General features: G+C 38.0%; 1 pseudogene; it reads left to right on the forward strand.

Annotated features, from left to right (window-relative positions):
• Nucleotides 1-5,789: 5,789 nt before the first annotated feature.
• Nucleotides 5,790-6,810, forward strand: LOC133251125 (UAP56-interacting factor-like; annotated as a pseudogene).
• Nucleotides 6,811-21,810: the final 15,000 nt, after the last annotated feature.

Raw genomic sequence — 21,810 nt, forward strand, 5'->3', positions numbered from 1 at the left:
CAATGATAGATTGTCCCCCACTCGCCACAACTACAACAAAGCCTGAGCAGCAACAAAGATCCAGCACAGCCAAAAATAAAATAAATAAATAATTAAAAAAAAGAAAACTGTTTTATTTCTCTTCTACCTTTGTGGATAGGTTTTAAGAATGGGGAAGAGACTGACTTGGCTTTTAATTATGTTTTCCCAACACAGCAGGCACTGCAACAGAGTCGTGACACAACAGTGTCATGTCAAGTACACAAGAGAACCTCAGAAATGCCTCTCTGGAAGTATGCCAAGCCTTCGCCCTACTCCATTACTTGAACTGTGGGGTGTGTGCGGGCAGGGACTTGGACATGACTGTCTCTCAGTTGTCCATCAGTCTCCTTAGTGCCTAAACTCAGTTGACTCTAAACTGGTTAGAACAAATAGCTGTTCTAAGAGTCAGTGACACTCACTGAATTTACCAAGGAAGAAACAGTCAGTGCTCAAACCACAAGGGGTGGGTCTCCAGGGCTGCCTTTCTGGAGTGTGCTGCTTCTGTCCTGTTTGATGTCACAATTGCAATTCAAGCATTCCTTCTAATAAAATCTGGAAAGACTGTCAAAGAGAGACAAAGACTGTCAAAACAGTTTCCATGAGGAAGATAATTATGAATAGAAAAGATAGGAAGAATGAGATTCCTGGAGTCCGGCGGTCATGACTTGGGTCATGCTTATGTCTGTCTCTAAGACATTAAAGAGAATGTTTTCAAAAATGTGCACATCTTGGTTCTACTGCAGGGATTATGGGTACTGGGTCTGGATAGGGTCTCATTATATAATTTTTTTGAAAGATCCCTAGGTAATTCTAATGAAATATACGTTTACACGCTGGTATAGGTCAATGTGCCTGCGCAATGCCATTTTCATCTTAGCAGAGATGAGATAAATGTCTAGAATCAGGAGATCACGGCAGGAGACAAGGAAATCCTATGACATAGTGAGTTACAAAGATATACCAGCCAAGAGAGCCAGAGAATAGCTCAAGGAGGTAGATTCCTGATGAGCACAAGCAGGAATGAAGCATAGCCATGGACACCAGCCTGATGGGGGCACACTTGGGGCAATGACACAACAGGTCTGTCTTCCTACTTTGGAACTGAGTCCAGAGACTGGAGAACAGTAAGCAATGATAGCAATTTTGCTCAAGAAGACTAAGAATACCATCTTTCAAGTCTCTGACTTTGGCAACAAGGAAGTATCTTGGTATCCAGCCTGACACTCTATAGACTGAATCCAGAAGTCAGATCCACTTCTTCCCCTTCCCAGTCACCTTTAGTCCCTCATCTATTTGGTCTTCCCTCACCCCCTTCAGCACTTACCAGACCCATTCAGTTCCCCAGAGTTCACCTTCTACTCCACCCAGTGGAGTATAGCAGAGATGGGTCAGACCTAAGAAGTATGCAAAGATCTCAGAACAATGCATGAACAAGTTGTCATCTGAGAAAGACTCTTAGACAGAGTCTCCTCCAACTCCACAGCTCTAACTAAAAATTTTACAATTAACCATCTAAGATATTCTTCTCCTTCTTACAAAATTGATGAGCTCACATCCCAGGTTTATACCTTTAGTTGGAGAGCAGATATCTTGAGAGACCCAATTCAGTACATAATGACCCCAGGGAATGGACAGAAACTACCTCAAGGAAGAAGCCAGAATTAATGAAATGGCTATAGGACAAAATTTATTCCCCATAACCCTGGATCAGAAAATACCCCAGAGTCCCACCTAAACAAAGGGAGGAGGCACACATGAGACATCCCTTGACACATCCACCTATGCTTCCCTCGGGGTTCTTCACCCTCATATCACCCATAGGGGCTGGGAGACAATGTGATCACCAAAGAATATCAGAGCAAATGTCCAGCTCCATTCTGAGAATTTAATCGTTAATGATGAGAAGTAGAGCTTAGTTAGTTCTGCAAATCTTGTATTCAACTGATGTCCTATAATTTTTCTACTCAATTATTGGTTGTCCATTCAACAAATAATTATTGAGCATTGTGGATTTAAATAAGGACCAGCCAAACAAGAAAAGTAAAAGCTACTTATTCAGAGTTCGGTACAGCAAGGAAGTCAGTCCTGATCACTTGCATTTTGGCAGACTCTATGGAAGGCACTCTACCTTTCTGAGTTCTTCACTGACTTTTGTAATAAAAGACCAAGAGAAAAAGAAACAGACAAGAAAAAAAATTATTACCATGAATGTATGCAGATCTTCCCAGGTGGTGCAGTGGTAAAGAACCTGCCTGCTAATGTAGGAGTGGCAGGAGACGGGTTCAGTCCCAGGGTTGGGAAGATCCCCTGGAGGAGGGCATGGTAACCCACTCCAATATTCTTGCCTGAGAATTCCATGGACAGAGGAGCCTGGAGAGCTACAGTCCATGGGGTCACAGTCGGACATGACTAAGCATGACATGTATGACTAAGCATACATGTATGCATAACTAATGGATACACAGGAGATAACCCAGGAAGGTGCATATCTCTGAGATGACTTAGCATTCAGGTTTAAACACCATCTTAATTGCAAAAGGGGAGAGAGGATATAGGCCAATTAAGGGAAAATACATGATTTTTAGGAAAGATAAGTGGGACTTAGAAGGGTAGACAGGAGATATGATAGTTTCTGAGAAAGTTCATCTGGATGTGGTGTCACTTCTAGTGTCTTTTCCCATGATGAGAGTCAATTTTTCATTTGTGTTAAAAACTCCTGGGGAAGGGATTAATGACAACTACACTTGTTTTGCAGGATATGTTTACAGACTCATAACAGGAGTTTGGAGAAGGCTTCTTCCTACCTTCACTGTGTTTCAAGTTCCTTTCACTCAAAATAATCATTACAGAAAAGTGGAATATTTGGGAGTATTGTATTATCTTCCCCTCCAAGACAAATAGTAGACAGATAAATAATTAACAGAAGAAAGAAAGATCTTCCTGGATTGTCACCTCCCAGCATGGAATTCTCCAGGCAAGAATATGAACGGTCTCCATATTCATAAATTTGGACTATGAACCGAAGTTCAGCAATAGTATTGCAGCAATATTAAATTTCCTGCTAATTGGCAGAAAGGATGGAGCCAGAAAACAGAGTGCTCTCAATCATGGGTTAGCCAGTGTTTTGATAGAGAAAATTGTAAATTTGTTATATTACACCTGAATTGATACATCATTAAATCAGACAGTAAACTGTGGAAGATGCATATTGTAAATATTACAACAGCCACTTAAAACTAAAAATGAAAGAAAGTGGTATACCTAAAAGGTGAGGGGGGAAAATGGAATGCCAATTTTGATTAATCCAAAAGAATGTCAATAGAAGAAATCATTTTTGTAAATGAATAACAGGTGATAGAAGTGGAAAACAAGGAGAAGCATGTTAGATTTCAATTCAACCAGAGCAATAACTACAATAAATATAAATGAATTAAACATTTCAATGGAAATGAATATTTAGCCAGAGATTTAAAAAATAAAAAGAGCCTATGATATGGTACTTTTTATAAGCAACTCACTTTAAAACTAAAGAACAGATAAGAAAGTGAAAGAATAGAGAAAGATATACCTTACAAACAATAATCATGAGAAACCTGGTGAAATTATATTAACATCATGAAGGCACAAGAAAAGGAAATTAGCAGTAACAAAAATATTCATCTCATAATTATATACAATTAATTGTAATTATAGATGTCAATCAAAAAGACTTGCATAATTTACTCCCACCACAACACCTAGGTGTCAATAGAGGCTGTGGAGAAACTGTATTTCCATACCCACCTGTCACTAATGAGGTGGTAACCCCACTTTTATCCAGTGGAACAGTCTTAGAGGAGACCTACAAAAATTAAAGCCTGAAAACCACAGCCTTCTGCTAAGCTGCTGCTAAGTCACTTCAGTCATGTCCAACTCTGTGTGACCCCATAGATGGCAGCCCACCAGGCTCCCCCGTCCCTGGGATTCTCCAGGCAAGAACACTGGAGTGGGTTGCCATTGCCTTCTCCAATGCATGAAAGTGAAAGTGAAATCACTCAGTCATGCCCAACTCTTAGCAACCCCATGGACTGCAGCCCACCAGGCTCCTCCATCCATGGGATTTGCCAGGCAAGAGTACTGGAATGGGGTGCCATTGCCTTCTCTGGAAAACCACAGCCTTAAAATATCCCAAATGTCCAAGTTATGATCAAATATCATTCATGATATCAAAAATCCAGGAAAAACTCTATGAAAAGGCAACAGATGCCAAAATTGAAATGATGGATATGTCAAAATGCATGAAAGATCTTAAAGCAACTATTACAAAAATGCCTCCATAGGCAACTAAAATACATTCAAGACAAATAAAAAAGAGACAATCTCAACAAAGAAATAGAAGATAAAATGAAAAACAAATGAAAAATTTTAGAACTCAGAGTAAAATATCTGAAATTTAAAACCCAATGGTTGTACTAAAGAACAAAAAGGAGAAGACAAAGAAAAGAATCAGTGAATTTGAAGATAATACAAGAGGGAGTACCTAATGTGAACAATATAAAGAAGATTGACTAAGAAAAGACAAACAGAGCCTCAGGACATGTCCGCACTGTAGCAAAAGATCTAGCAATCATGTGATCAAAGTTCCAGAAAGTAGATGAAAGAGGGTGGAGCTGAAAAAGTATGCAAATGAAATAATGGCTGAAAACTCACTCTATGTGGCAAAGAAATAAATGAATAACCTAGAGCTTTAAGAAGTTGCAAAAACCTCTAACAAGATAAACCCAAAGCAATCCAAGTAATGACATCATAGCCAGACTTCTGAAAATTAAACAGAATGAAAATTAATTAATGTAGTGAGTGAGAAAGGACATATTACATACAGTGGAACAAATCTTTTGACAGCAGATTTCTTATAGGAAACAGTAATGGACAGAAGGAAGAGACACAACAGTATTTAAGTCCTAAAAGAAAATAATTGTCATTTGATATCTTTTGAAAATATATTTTAGTAAAGAAAAAGAAAATGAAATAATTTAAGAAAACTAAGAGAATCTGTTGGGAGAAAATCTACTCTAAAAAAATGACTTAAAGAATTTTTCTAAACAGAATACAAATGATAAAGTAAGGATTCTTGGAAAAAAATAAAGAACAAAAATATGAGAAATATTTTAGTTTTCTAAATTATGTTTGAAGGATGAAGAAAATATTACATTGTCTAATGTGGTTCTCAATAAATATAGAAAATACTTTAGAAAATTAAATTAAAAATGCATTGGATAAAGGGAAATAAATTTTCTAACTTACTCATATGGATAAAATGTTAATATTGGTAGATTTTGAAAAGCTATGTGTATGGTTCAATATCTAGAGGAGTTGCTAAAAAAAACAGTTACACAGAGATACAATAAAAAACACTTAAGGTAAATAAGGATGAAATACTGTAAGAAAAGACTCATCAATATGCTGCTTATAAGAGACTAACTTCCGAAGTAAGAGCACACAGACTGAAATTTAAGTGATGGAAAAGGATAGTCTATGCAAACCAAAACAAATAAAGAAGCTATGTAGCTACTTGCTGCTGCTGCTGCTGCTGCTGCTGCTGCTGCTGCTGCTGCTGCTGCAAAGTCGCTTCAGTCATGTCCGACTCTGTGCGACCCCACAGACGGCAGCCCACCAGGCTCCCCCGTCCCTGGGATTCTCCAGGAAAGAACACTGGAGTGGGTTGCCATTTCCTTTTCCAATGCATGAAAGTGAAAAGTGAAAGGGAAGTCTCTCAGTCGTGTCTGACTCTTAGCGACCCCATGGACTGCAGTCCACCAGGCTCCTCCATCCGTGGCAGTTTCCAGGCAAGAGTACTGAGGTGGGGTGCCATTGCCTTCTCCCATGAACCGGTTTAGTACCCAGTTAATAGGAGCCACAGTGCTGCCGAAAGCCCGCAGCAATGAAAACCTGGACAGAATTGATATGTCTTAGGACGATATCATCAAACTGAATCGAAAGGAAGGAAAGAGGCAGAATTTCCTGAGATTAAATAGAAGACTTCAGCAAAGTGGTGCCAGGCAATTCAGAATGAGAGTAAGATGGGCTATTCAATAGAATTCTGGTTTTGGTAAGAATAGTCTGAGCCGTAGAAGAAGAGTGACGCCTGGAAATAGACGTCCTTACGGAGTTATCACTGGCCTTGCATCTAGGAAAGCAACTGGAATTCGAAAGGGAATTAGTCCTATGAATCGACCACCTTTAAGTGGCAAGAATACAGAATGATATTTTCCAACATTAAAAAGGAAGGCAAATCTGAGACTAAATGAATACTGCAGGCATAACCAGTTGCAGCTCTCAAGAGACCTAACCAGTTAAATAGAAAAAATTACATTCCAGCTGGTTTTACCAGGAGTGGAAATAAATTAAGTCATCAGAAAGACACTAATCAGGGAGTTTTTCTTTTCAGAAGAGGCCTGAAGGTTCAGGCCCAGTTGAACAACTGCTAGACGATGTAGTAGCAAAGAGAACTCATCAATAGAGAACTTCTACCACAAATGGAGGAATTTTGACTGTATCCATTGATAATCCAGGAGCAGCTCAGTGCCCAGTAACTCAGAAACCACAATCAACTCGTACTGTTGTGCCCTCATTCTTGACAAAACGGGATCAATCTGATGTAAAGAAAGTCCCTAAAGGTGTCACCCTACAATTTGAAATAAACAGTGTTGGAAAAAGACGGGGATGACTTTGAATGAGCGATTTGGGATCCTGAAGGGACAGAGAGCCATTTTCAACAAAGGAGGTAGCCGCTTTGTAACTGTGGGATAGATCCCATGTCAAAGGAACTTTTGAATGATGACTCTTAAAAATTTAATGCCTTGAAGAGTTCACAGAAATTCAAGAAACTTTATTTCAAAATATTCACAAGGCTAAATAACTCATTTTTATTTTTGAAGTATTTTCTAAACATGTATAAATAATGCCCTGAAAGAATAACAGGGAATATACCTATATGTTCTTAAAGATTTCATGGTTGGTCCAGACAGAACAAATCTCTGTTTGACTTTTTTGATTCCTCATGTAGCAGAAAGAAGGTGGAAAGACAGAAATTGATTATTTTATGATAGTGGTATTTAGGATCTCATCACCTTTGCCCATTTTTTACACCTTGCCATGGCAAATCTTGGTCTTCAAGATTTGAAGTAGGTCCCTTTGTTGCTGTCACTTATACTTTAAAGCTGTTCGTGTAATAACTGCAGTTGTCTTTTCTTCATTAGGGATATAAAAATTATTAGAATTTCAGTTTGGTGGTTTAAGAGTTATGGGGATATTTGGAACTTAGTTCATTTTTCAAATAACATTAGGTTACTCCTCCAGAGTTGTAAATCTTTAATGCTGAACTTTTAAAAACAAGAAATGTGACTTCAGGCATTAGTCTCAGTTTAAAATGTGATGTTTGCAACAACCCAAAGCCTATGGGACACTGTAAAAGCAGTGCTAAGGGGAAGGTTCATAGCAATACAGGCTCAAGAAACAAGAAAAAAGTCAAATAAATAACCTAACTCTATACCTAAGTGAAGTGAAGTGAAGTTGCTCAGTCGTGTCTGACTCTTTGCGACCCCATGGACTGCAGCCCACCAGGCTCCTCCGTCCATGGGATTTTCCAGGCAAGAGTACTGGAGTGGGTTGCCATTTCCTTCTCCAGGGGACCTTCCTGACTCAGGGATTGAACCCAGGTCTCCCACATTGTAGCCAGATGCTTTTACTGTCTGAGCCACCAGGGAAGTCCACTCTACACCTAAAGCGACTAGTAAAGGAAGAAATGAAGAACACCAGGGCTAGTAGAAGGAAGGAAATTATTAAAAAATTAGGGCAGAAATAAAGCAAAAGAAACAAAAGAGACCATAGCAAAAATCAACAAAGCTAAAAGCTGGTTCTTTGAGAAGATAAAAAAAATTGACAAACCATTAGCCAGACTCATCAAGAAACAAAAAATCAAATCAACAAATTTAGAAATGAAAATGGAGAAATCACAACAGACAACACAGAAATACAAAGGATCAAAAGAGACTACTATCAGCAACTATATGCCAATAAAATGGACAACTTGGAAGAAATGGACAATTCTTAGAAAAGTATAACTTTCCAAAACTGAACCAGGAAGAAATAGAAAATCTTAACAGACACATCACAAGCACAGAAATTGAAACTGTAATCAGAAATCTTCCAGCAAACAAAAGCCCAGGACCAAACAGCTACACAGCTGAATTCTACCAAAAATTTAGAGAAGAACTAACACCTATCCTACTCAAACTCTTCCGGAAAATTGTAGAGGAAGGTAAACTTCCAAACTCATTCTATGAGGCCACCATCACCCTAATACCAAAACCAGACAAAGATGCCACACACAAAAAAGAAAACTACAGGCCAATATCACTGATGAACATAGACGCAAAAATCCTTAACAAAATACTAGCAAACAGAATCCAACAACATATTAAAAAGATCATACATCATGACCAAGTGGGCTTTATCCCAGGGATGCAAGGATTCTTTAATACCCACAAATCAATTAAGGTAATATACAACATTAACAAATTGAAAGATAAAACCCATATGATTATCTAAATAGATGCAGAGAAAGCTTTGACAAAATTCAACATCCATTTATGATAAAAACCCTCCAGAAAACAGGAATAGAAGGAACATACCTCAACATAATAAAAGCTATATATGGCAAACCCACAGCAAACATTATCCTCAATGGTGAAAAACTGAAAGCATTTCCCCTAAAGTCAGGAACAAGACAAGGGTGCCCACTCACCACTATTATTCAACATAGTTTTGGAAGTTTTAGCCACAGCAATCAGAGAATAAAAATAAATAAAAGGAATCCATATTGGAAAAGAAGAAGTAAAACTCTCACTGTTTGCAGATGACATGATCCTCTATGTAGAACCCCTAAAGACTCCACCAGAAAATTACTAGAGCTAATCAATGGATATAGTAAAGTTGCAGAATATAAAATTAACACACAGACATTCCAATACACAAACAATGAGAAAACAGAAAGAGAAATTAAGGAAACAATCCCATTCACCATTGCAACGAAAAGAATAAAATACGAATAAATTGGTTTTTCCTGTGGTCATGTATGGATGTGAGAGTTGGACTGTGAAAAAGGCTGAGCGCTGAAGAATTGATGCTTTTGAACTGTGGTGTTGGAGAAGGCTCTTGAGAGTCCCTTGGACTGCAAGGAGATCCAACCATTCTGAAGGAGATCAGCCCTGGGATTTCTTTGGAAGGAATGATGCTAAAGCTGAAACTCCAGTACTTTGGCCACCTCATGCGAAGAGTTGACTCATTGGAAAAGACTCTGATGCTGGGAGGATTGGGGGCAGGAGGAGAAGGGGACGACAGAGGATGAGATGGCTGGATGGCATCACTGACTCGATGGACGTGAGTCTGAGTGAACTCCGGGAGTTGGTGATGGACAGGGAGGCCTGGCGTGCTGTGATTCATGGGGTCGCAAAGAGTCGGACACGACTGAGCGACTGAACTGAACTGAAAGAAACAAAAGCCTATATATAGAAAGCTATAAAACAGTGATGAAAGAAATCAAAGAGGACACAAATAAATGGAGAAATATACCATGTTCATGGATTGGAAAAATCAATATAATGAAAATGCGTATACTACCTAAAGCAATCTATAGATTCAATGCAATTCCTATAAAACTACCAATGGTATTTTTCACAGAACTAGAACAAATAATTTCACAATTTGTGTGGAAATACAAAAAAACCTCTAAACGCCAAAGCAATCTTGAGGAAGAAGAATGGACCTGGAGGAATCAACCTGCCTGACTTCAGGCTATACTACAAAGCTTTAGTCATCAAGACAGTATGGTACTGGCACAAAGACAGAAATATAGATCAATGGAACAAAATAGAAATCCCAGAGATAAATCCACACACCTATGGACACCTTATCTTTAACAAAGGAGGCAAGAATATACAATGGAGAAAAGACAATGTCTGTAACAAGTGGTGCTGGGAAAACTGGTCAACCACTTGTAAAAGAATGAAACTAGAACACTTTCTAACACCATACACAAAAATAAACTCAAAATGGATTAAAGATCTAAACATAAGACCAGAAACTATAAAACTCCTAAAGGAGAACATAGGCAAAACACTCCCTGACATAAATCACAGCAGGATCCTCTATGAACCACCTCCTGGAGTGATGAAAATAAAAGCAAAAATAAACAAATGGGGCCTAATTAAACTTAAGCTTCTGCACAACGAAGGAAACTATAAGTAATGTGAAAAGACAGCCTTCAGAATGGGAGAAAATAATAGCAAACTAAGCAACTGACAAAGAATTAATCTCAAAAATACACAAGCAACTCCTGCAGTTCAATTCCAGAAAAATAAATGACCCAATCAAAAAATGGGCCAAAGAACTAAACAGATATTTCTCCAAAGAAGACGTACAGATGGCTAACAAACACATGAAAAATTGCTCAACATCACTCATTATCAGAGAAATGCAAATCAAAGCCACAATGAGGTACCATCTCACGCCGGTCAGAATGGCTGCTATCCAAAAGTCTACAAACAATAAATGCTGGAGAAGGTGTGGAGAAATTAAGGAAACCCTCTTACACTGTTGGTGGTGATGCAAACTAGTATAGCCACTATGGAGAACAGTGTGGAGATTCCTTAAAAAACTGGAAATAGAACTGCCATATGACCCAGCAATCCCACTGCTGGGCATACACACCAAGGAAACCAGAATTGAAAGAGACACGTGTACCCCAATGTTCACCGCTGCACTGTTTATAATAGCCAGGTCATGGAAGCAACCTAGATGTCCATCGACAGATGAATGGATAAAGAAAGCTGTGGTACATATACACAATGGAGTATTACTCAGCCATTAAAAAGAATCCATTTGAATCAGTTCTAATGAGGTGCATGAAACTGGAGCCTATTATACAGAGTGAAGTAAGTCAGAACGAAAAACACCAATACAGTATAGTAACGCATATATATTGAATTTAGAAAGATGGTAACGATGACCTTATATGCAAGACAGCAAAAGAGATACAGATGTATAGAACAGTCTTTTGCACTCTGTGGGACAAGGCGAGGGTGGGATGATTTGAGAGAATAGCATTGAAACATGTATATTATCATATGTGAAACAGATTGCCAGTCCAGGTTCAATGCATGAGACAAGTTGCTCAGGGCTGGTGCACTGGGATGACCCTGAGGGATAGGACGAGGAGGGAGGTGGGAGGCGGGGTTCAGGATGGGGAACACATGTACACCTGTGGCAGATTCATGTCAACGTATGCCACAACCCACTACAATATTGTAAAGTAATTTAGCCTCCAATTAAAATAAATTAATTAAAAATAAAATAAAATGTGGTGTTTGAAGGCTATAAATGGGTGTTTACAAAGTTATCTGATAGAGCCTAATTGGAAGAAAGTCCAGAGTAAAAATCTGGTCATTTGTGTGGAGAGAAAATAGCAGGTGGAAGATGGTAGCTGAGGTGAAGACTTTAACACCTAGGTCCTAGGTGTACTGTTTGAATTTAGTGTAGTTTTGAGTCTAGTGTGGCCAAAGAATTCTTCAGATGATACTTAGAATAATTATAATTAAAATGGATTGAGTCCCTTAGGTGTTTTGATGGGAAAATTAGCCCTAACGTCCTAGACTTCTTATTTGAAAAAATTAAATTTTAAGTTTACTAAATTAAACAGTATGCTGCTGCTGCTGCTAAGTCGCTTCAGTCGTGTCCGACTCTGTGCGACCCCACAGATGGCAGCCCACCAGGCTTCTCTGTCCCTGGGATTCTCCAGGAAAGACCACTGGAGTGGGTTGCCATTTCCTTCTCCAATGCATGAAAGGGAAAAGGGAAAGTGACACGACTCTTAGTGACCCCATGGCCTGCAACCTACTAGACTCCTCCGTCCATGGGATTTTCCAGGCAAACGTACTGGAGTGGGGTGCCAGTGCCTTGTCTAATTAAACAGTATACAACTCTAAAATATGTATATGTCACAAGGTAAAAAGTGCAAAATGGTAATAGTTAACATTATTATAACCTTGTTTTGTACCTTTGCTTCTTATTTCTTGTGTAAAGTTCAGGCATTTATGGTGAGAAAAGAGTTCTCCACGCTCACACTCTGGAGGGCTAGGAGGAGTTAATTTGTTGTGCCAAGCTAGTGCTAAAAGTCCTCAGATAGTTTTAAATTTTAAGTTATGGTATAAAGGCAGCAAAATGCAACAAAATGCAGCAAAATATTCAAACTACACTTTACGAGTTTGGTCATTTTGAAGCTTAATTTTTGTAGGTGTTAGTTTTCTTGCAGTGTGTTGTGCTGATTTTCCCTGTTAAAACACAAAATATTGTTATGGCTCCCGCCTGCATTGCAGGGTATACTAGACTTCATTGTTGTCTCTCATGGTCCTTCAGTTACTTGGTTTATGCTAGGCACGGAAAGCTATCAATAACCGTTTCATGCTTATACCAAAGAATTAAATCTGATCCTTAATATCTGGTATTTTGCTTGTAAGTCTACTGATAAGGGATTATTGGAAGCCAGTCATACAATTTGAAAGTAAACTCTAGTCTCTCTGTAGGTCAAGGACTCACTGCAAAACATTTTTGCAAGTATGAATGCTTAGATTTGATTCATGAACAATACATTTTAGACTGGTTTAGAATTATTTATAACTTATTTTAAAGCAAAGGAAAAACAACTGAGCATGAGTTTTCTATCTTTAGAGCAGTTTGTGAAAATATGGTAAAAAGATGTTTTCATTTTCTTGTTCTTTTATTTTTTATTTTGTTTGGTTCGTTTTTCTTTATTGGAGTTTAGCACTTCATTTTTTATAGTTTGAGTTATAGTTGAGATATAATTCAACTATAGTTTATAGTTGAGTCGTAACTGACATAGAATAATTTGATGAGGCCTTGACATACATAGACTCCTGTAAAACCATCACCACAGGTAATAGTGAACAAGTTCATTATCCCCCAAATGCTGTTTCCTCTTGAGTCTTTATTGTCCTTCATTCCAGTCCTTCATGCCCCTATCCAATTGTTTCAGCATCATTTGTTAAAAAGATTATTCTTTTCCCTAATGCATTGCTTGGGCATCCTTGGAGAGATAGAGAAGGAGAGAGAGACTATTTATTTCTGGGCTGTATTGTGTATCAATGATAATTTGTCTGTCTTTATGCCAATAATACACTTCTTGTTCGCTGTAGCTTTATTAAAAATTTTGAAATCAGGTAATATGTCACCCAGCTTTGTTCTTTTCCAGAGTTGTTCAGGTGTGATAATAATTCCTTTGCCTTTCCATGTAAATTTAAAATGAAGTTTATCATTTCTACCCAAAATGCTGGTGAAACTTTGATTGGATTGCCCTGAAGCTACAGATTAGTCTGGGGTATCTGCTATCTTCATAATATTGAGTCCTCCAATCAGGGAGCACAATATGCTTATTTTTCAAGTCTTTCTTAATTCCTGTCAGCAACATTTTGTAGTTGTCAGTGTACAAGTCTTGCATGTTTTCTGTCAAATTATCTGCTATTATATCACATTCTATGCTGTAATAAATGGTGCTTTTTAGTTCAAGTTTTGTATGTTCCTAGTATATGGAAATCCAGTTGATTTTTGTGTATTGATCTTTTGTCTTGCAATGTTGCTAAACTCATGTTAGAGTAGCTTTTTTGGTAAATTCCATAGGTTTTCTACATAGATGGTGACGTCATCTGGGACTAAAGTGTTTGCCCTTTCTTTTTCATTCTTTTTATGTTGTGTTTCTTCATATTGCCTGGTTGCACTGCCCAGAATCACAGATGCAATGTTGAATACAAGTGGTGAAAGTGAACATTCTTGGCTTATTCCTGGTCTTGGAGGAAGCTGTCAGATTTTCCCCATTAACTATGATATGTTAGCTATAGGTTTTTCATAAATGTCCTTAATCAGGAGGAAGTTGCTTTCTGTTTCTAGCTTGCTAAGTTTTTATCAAGCACACATGCTTGAATTTTGTCAAATGCATTTTCTGCATCTACTGAGATGATTATTTGTTTTTACTTTGTTTTGTTTTTATTTTTTTAAATTTTATTTTATTTTTAAACTTTACAATATTGTATTAGTTTTGCCAAATATCGAAATGAATCTGCCACATGTATACCTGTGTTCCCCATCCTGAACCCTCCTCCCTCCTCCCTCCCCATACCCTCCCTCTGGGTCGTCCCAGTGCACCAGCCCCAAGCATCCAGTATCGTGCATCGAACCTGGACTGGCGACTCATTTCATACATGATATTATACATGTTTCAATGCTATTCTCCCAAATCTCCCCACCCTCTCCCTCTCCCACAGAGTCCATAAGACTGATCTATATATCAGTGTCTCTTTTGCTGTCTCATATACAGGGTTATTGTTACCATCTTTCTAAATTCCATATATATGCGTTAGTATACTGTATTGGTGTTTTTCTTTCTGGCTTACTTCACTCTGTATAATAGGTTCCAGTTTCATCCATCTCATTAGAACTGATTCAAATGTATTCTTTATAATGGCTGAGTAATACTCCATTGTGTATATGTACCACAGCTTTCTTATCCATTCATCTGCTGATGGGCATCTAGGTTGCTTCCATGTCCTGGCTATTATAAACAGTGCTGCGATGAACATTGGGGTACACGTGTCTCTTTCAATTCTGGTTTCCTCAGTGTGTATACCCAGCAGTGGGATTGCTGGGTCATATGGCAGTTCTATTTCCAGTTTTTAAAGGAATCTCCACACTGTTCTCCATAGTGGCTGTACTAGTTTGCATTCCTACCAACAGTGTAAGAGAGTTCCCTTTTCTCCACAGCCTCTCCAGCATTTATTGCTTGTAGACTTTTGGATCACAGCCATTCTGACTGGCGTGAAATGGTACCTCATAGTGGTTTTGATTTGCATTTCTCTGATAATGAGTGATGTTGAGCATCTTTTCATGTGTTTGTTAGCCATCTGTATGTCTTCTTTGGAGAAATGTCTATTTAGTTCTTTGGCCCATTTTTTGATTGGGTCACTTATTTTTCTGGAGTTGAGCTGTAGGAGTTGCTTGTATATTTTTGAGATTAGTTGTTTGTCAGTTGCTTCATTTGCTATTATTTTCTCCCATTCTGAAGGCTGTCTTTTCACCTTGCTAATAGTTTCCTTTGTTGTGCAGAAGCTTTTAAGTTTAATTAGGTCCCATTTGTTTATTTTTGCTTTTATTTCCAATATTCTGGGAGGTGGGTCATAGAGGATCCTGCTGTGATGTATGTCGGAGAGTGTTTTGCCTATGTTCTCCTCTAGGAGTTTTATAGTTTCTGGTCTTACATTGAGATCTTTAATCCATTTTGAGTTTATTTTTGTGTATGGTGTTAGAAAATGTTCTAGTTTCATTCTTTTACAAGTGGTTGACCAGATTTCCCAGCACCACTTGTTAAAGAGATTGTCTTTAATCCATTGGATATTCTTGCCTCCTTTGTCAAAGATAAGGTGTCCATATGTGCGTGGGTTTATCTCTGGGCTTTCTATTTTGTTCCATTGATCAATATTTCTGTCTTTGTGCCAGTACCATACTGTCTTGATAACGATGGCTTTGTAATAGAGCCTGAAGTCAGGTAGGTTGATTCCTCCAGTTCCATTCTTCTTTCTCAAGATAGCTTTGGCTATTCGAGGTTTTTTGTATTTCCATACAAATTGTGAAATTATTTGTTCTAGCTCTGTGAAGAATACTGTTGGTAGCTTGATAGGGATTGCATTGAATCTATAAATTGCTTTGGGTAGTATACTCATTTTCACTATATTGATTCTTCCAATCCATGAACATGGTATATTTCTCCATCTATTAGTGTCCTCTTTGATTTCTTTCACCAGTGTTTTATAGTTTTCTATGTATAGGTCTTTAGTTTCTTTAGGTAGATATATTCCTAAGTATTTTATTCTTTCCGTTGCAATGGTGAATGGAATTGTTTCCTTAATTTCTCTTTCTGTTTTCTCATTATTAGTGTATAGGAATGCAAGGGATTTCTGTGTGTTGATTTTATATCCTGCAACTTTACTATAGTCATTGATTAGTTCTAGTAATTTTCTGGTGGAGTCTTTAGGGTTTTCTATGTAGAGGATCATGTCATCTGCAAATAGTGAGAGTTTTACTTCTCCTTTTGGATTCCTTTTCAATTTGGATTCCTTTTATTTCTTTTTCTGCTCTGATTGCTGTGGCCAAAACCTCCAAAACTATGTTGAATAGTAATGGTGAAGGTGGGCACCCTTGTCTTGTTCCTGACTTCAGAGGAAATGCTTTCAATTTTTCACCATTGAGGATAATGTTTGCTGTGGGTTTGTCATATATAGCTTTTATTATGTTGAGGTATGTTCCTTCTATTCCTACTTTCTGGAGAGTTTTTATCATAAATGGATGTTGAATTTTGTCAAAGGCTTTCTCTGCATCTATTGAGATAATCATATGGTTTTTATTTTTCAATTTGTTAATGTGGTGTATTACACTGATTGATTTGCGGATATTGAAGAATCCTTGCATCCCTGGGATAAAGCCCACTTGGTCATGGTGTATGATCTTTTTAATGTGTTGTTGGATTCTGATTGCTAGAATTTTGTTAAGGATTTTTGCGTCCATGTTCATCAGTGATATTGGCCTGTAGTTTTCTTTTTCTGTGGCATCTTTGTCTCGTTTTGGTATTAGGCTGATGGTGGCCTCATAGAATGAGTTTGGAAGTTTACCTTCCTCTGCAATTTTCTGGAAGAGTTTGAGCAGGATAGGTATTAGCTCTTCTCTAAATTTTTGGTAGAATTCAGCTGTGAAGCCGTCTGGACCTGGGCTTTTGTTTGCTGGAAGATTTTTGATTACAGTTTCAATTTCCGTGCTTGTGATGTGTCTGTTAAGATTTTCTATTTCTTCCTGGTCCAGTTTTGGAAAGTTGTACTTTTCTAAGAATTTGTCCATTTCTTCCAAGTTGTCCATTTTATTGGCATATAATTGTTGATAGTAGTCTCTTATGATCCTTTGTATTTCTGTGTTGTCTCTTGTGATCTCTCCATTTTCATTTCTAATTTTATTGATTTGATTTTTCTTCCTTTGTTTCTTGATGAGTCTGGCTAATGGTGTGTCAATTTTATTTATCCTTTCAAAGAACCAGCTTTTGGCTTTGTTGATTTTTGCTATGGTCTCTTTTGTTTCTTTTGCATTTATTTCTGCCCTAATTTTTAGTATTTCTTTCCTTCTACTAACCCTGGGGTTCTTCATTTCTGCCTTTTCTAGTTGTTTTAGGTGTAGGGTTAGGTTATTTATTTGATTTTTTTCTTGTTTCTTGAGGCATGCCTGTATTGCTATGAACTTTCCCCTTAGGACTGCTTTTAAAGTGTCCCACAGGTTTTGGGTTGTTGTGTTTTCATTTTCATTAGTTTCTATGCAAATTTTGATTTCTTTTTTGATTTGTTCTGTGATTTGTTGGTTATTCAGCAGTGTGTTGTTCAGCTTCCATATGTTGGAATTTTTAATAGTTTTTCTCCTGTAATTGAGATCTAATCTTACTGCATTGTGGTCAGAAAAGATGCTTGGAATGATTTCTATTTTTTTGAATTTTCCAGGGCTAGATTTATGGCCCAGGATGTGATCTATCCTAGAGAAGGTTCCATGTGCGCTTGAGAAAAAGGTGAAATTCATTGATTTGAGATGAAATGTCCTATAGATATCAATTAGGTCTAACTGGTCTATTGTATCATTTAAAGTTTGTGTTTCCTTGTTAATTTTCTGTTTAGTTGATCTATCCATAGGTGTGAGTGGGGTATTAAAGTCTCCCACTATTATTGTGTTATTGTTAATTTCTCCTTTCATACTTGTTAGCATTTGTCTTACATACTGCGGTGCTCCCGTGTTGGGTGCATATATATTTATAATTGTTATATCTTCTTCTTGGATTGATCCTTTGATCATTATGTAGTGACCATCTTTGTCTCTTTTCACAGCCTTTGTTTTAAAGTCTATTTTATCTGATATGAGTATTGCTACTCCTGCTTTCTTTTGGTCCCTATTTGCATGGAATATCTTTTTCCAGCCCTTCACTTTCAGTCTGTATGTGTGCCCTGTTTTGAGGTGGCTCTCTTGTAGACAATATATGTAGGGGTCTTGTTTTTGTATCCATTCAGCCAGTCTTTGTCTTTTGGTTGGGGCATTCAACCCATTTACGTTTAAGGTAATTACTGAAAAGTATGATCCCGTTGCCATTTACTTTATTGTTTTGGGTTCGAGTTTATACACCGTTTTTGTGTTTCCTGTCTAGAGAATATCCTTTAGTATTTGTTGGAGAGCTGGTTTGGTGGTGCTGAATTCTCTCAGCTTTTGCTTGTCTGAGAAGCTTTTGATTTCTCCTTCATATTTGAATGAGATCCTTTCTGGGTACAATAATCTGGGCTGTAGGTTATTTTCTTTCATCACTTTAAGTATGTCTTGCCATTCCCTCCTGGCTTGAGGAGTTTCTATTGAAAGATCAGCTGTTATCCTTATGGGAATTCCCTTGTGTGTTATTTGTTGTTTTTCCCTTGCTGCTTTTAATATTTGTTCTTTGTATTTGATCTTTGTTAATTTGATTAATATGTGCCTTGGGGTGTTTTGCCTTGGGTTTATCCTGTTTGGGACTCTCTGGGTTTCTTGGACTTGGGTGATTATTTCCTTCCCCATTTTAGGGAAGTTTTCAACTATTATCTCTTCAAGTATTTTCTCATGGTCTTTCTTTTTGTCTTCTTCTTCTGGGACCCCTATGATTCGAATGTTGTAGCGTTTAATATTGTCCTGGAGGTCTCTGAGATTGTCCTCATTTCTTTTAATTCGTTTTTCTTTTATCCTCTCTGATTCATTTATTTCTACCATTCTATCTTCTAATTCACTAATCCTATCTTCTGCCTCTGTTATTCTACTATTTGTTGCCTCCAGAGTGTTTTTAATTTCATTTATTGCATTATTCATTATATATTGACTCTCTTTTATTTCTTCTTCTTATTAAACCTTTCTTGCATCTTCTCAGTCTTTGTCTCCAAGCTATTTATCTGTGATTCCATTTTGATTTCAAGATTTTGGATCAATTTCACTCTCATTATTCGGAATTCTTTATCAGGTAGATTCCCTATCTCTTCCTCTTTTGTTTGGTTTGGTGTGCATTTATCCTGTTCCTTTATCTGCTGGGTATTCCTCTGTCTCTTCATCTTGTTTAAATTGCTGAGTTTGGGGTGTCCTTTTTGTATTGTGGCAGTTTGTGGAGTTCTCTTTATTGTGGCTTTTCCTCGCTCTGTGTGGGTTTGTACAGGAGGCTTGTCAAGGTTTCTTGGTTAGGGAAGCTTGTGTCGGTGTTCTGATGGGTGGAGCTGTATTTCTTCTCTCTGGAGTGCAATGAAATGTCCAGTAATGAGTTATGGGATGTCTATGGTTTTGGGGTGACTTTGGGCTGCCTGTTTCTTGGAGTTCAGGGCTGAGTTCCTTGCTGCTGGAGAATTTGCTTGGTATGTCTTGCCCTGAAACTTGTTTCACCCAGAGAGGTTTACAGCATTATATGGAGAAGAGAAGAGTGAGGAGGGAGTTAGAGGTGACCCGAATGAGATGAGGTGGAATCAACAGAGGAGAGAGTGGGCTATTCAGTAATCTCTTCCTTATGTGCACTCCACAACTGGCCCGCTCAGAGTTGTTCAGAGTTATACAGAGAAGAGAAGAAGGAGGAAGGTGGCAGAGGTGGCCAGGAGGATAAATGGGGGGAATGAAAAGGAGGGAGACAGATCCAGCCAGTAATCAGTTCCCTAAGTGTTCTCCACCGTCTGGAACACACAGAAATTCACAGAGTTGGGTAGAGTAGAGAGGGATTAGGGAGGAGACACAGGCGACCTGGTGGAGAAAAAGGAGTCCAAAGGAAGAGAGAGCAGTTAAGCCAGTAATCTCGCTCCCTAGTGAAAAATGGGTACTGATATTGGGTTCTTAAAGGTACAAAATTGGTAACAAATACATAAAAGCAAAAATTAAAAATCTAGAGTAGAGTTTGGAATTACAAAAACACGATGTTAAAGAAAAGAAGAAGGAAAAGAAAGAGAAAAAATGAACAAACAAAAACAAACAAGGTCGTGAAAATTATAAAGAAAATATAGGTACAAAATTGATAACTAATACCAAAAAGCAAAAGATAAAAATCTAGAGTTTGGAATTTCAAAAATACAATGTTAAAAAAAGAAGAAGAAAAAGAAAGAGAGAGAGAAAAAAAAAAAACAAGAACAAACAAAGTCATATAAATTATATAAAAAAAAATACAGGTACAAAATTGATAACAAATACCAAAAAGCATAAATTAAAAATCTAGAGTAGAGTTTGGAATTTCAGATATACAATGTTATTTAAAAGAAGAAGAGAAAGAAACAGAGAAAAAGAAAAAGAAAAAAAAAAGGTCACAGAAATTATAAAACAAAACAAAACAAAACTATAGGTACAAAATTGATAACAAATACCAAAAAGCTAAAATTAAAAATCTAGAGTAGAGTTTGGAATTTCAAAAATACAATGTTAAAGAAAAGAAGGAAAAAAAAAAGTCAAAAAAATTATAAAATATATATATATATATATATGAAGTTTGCTTTAAAAAAAATAGGGTCTTTTTTTTTTTTTGCAAAGTAATTGGTTATAAAAGTGGAAATTAAAGAAATAATAAAGGACTTAAAAATTTTTTTTAATTAAAAAAAATAATTAAAAAATAAAAAAAAAAAAGAAAGAAAGAATGATTGTACAAATAGTAAAAATATATCTAGGACTTTCTCCGGTTTTGTTGTGAGTATTGTGGGTTCAGTTCACTTTTGGCTAGTTCCTTGGTCCGACTTATATTTCTCAAGATCTATAGGCTCCTTCCTGTGTAGTTGGTAGTAACCACAGGGTTTTAATCTATTGCCTGTAGCTTCCAAGGTGGTTCCCTCTGTTATAGCTTCTTCTGTTTGCTGGTCTCTTCAGTGTCTGGTTTCTGCCCTGACACAAAAGGGACAGTGGAGGACACTTTTTTTGTTGTTGTTCACTTGTTCAGTTGCGCTGAGGGGAGGTAGGGAGGGATGCTGCAAACAAATAACACTGGCGTGTGTTCGCAGTGCCTCAGCCACACTGGGTCTGCCCCCCAGTTCACGGTGCGTGTAGCCTCTCTGCCCGCGCTGCTCAGGCTCTAGGTTGCTCTGCAGGGAACCATCCATGGCCGGCCCTGGGCTGCCTGTACTTCCCAGGTCCAAGCCGCTCAGGTTCAGGCACTCAGGTAGTCCTCAGAGACGCAGACTCTCGGTTGGGCCTACGTTTTGTGCCCTTCCCAGATCCGAGCAGCTCAGGTGATGAGGTGTTTGGCGCGCGCGATTGCTGTGACTTATCACTTCCCCGCAGCTCGGTTATCTAGGTGTCCACCGGCACACCTTCTCAGGCAGATGTTGACCGTCCAGCCCCCAAGAAGTTTTAGTTAGCAAAGAAGCCTGCTTACAGTTTTATAGATAATGTCTCTCTGGGGCTGTGATTGTCCCCTTCCGGCCCTGGCTGCCTATCACCAGATGGGGATGGTCTGCCGCTGGCTATCTCTGTTCAGTCCTTTGTTCCGTGCGTGGGCCTGGCGGTGTCATAGGTTATGGCTGGCTTTTTGCGTGGTAGATATCCCACAGTCTGGTTTGCTAGCCCAAATTATTTCACTCAGATAGCGCTCGGGGTATTCAGGCCAGATTCTTGCGATGCAGCCCGCACCGTGCCTCC

This window comes from Bos javanicus, chromosome 7, assembly GCF_032452875.1.
Source record: "Bos javanicus breed banteng chromosome 7, ARS-OSU_banteng_1.0, whole genome shotgun sequence".
NCBI lineage: Eukaryota > Metazoa > Chordata > Mammalia > Artiodactyla > Bovidae > Bos > Bos javanicus.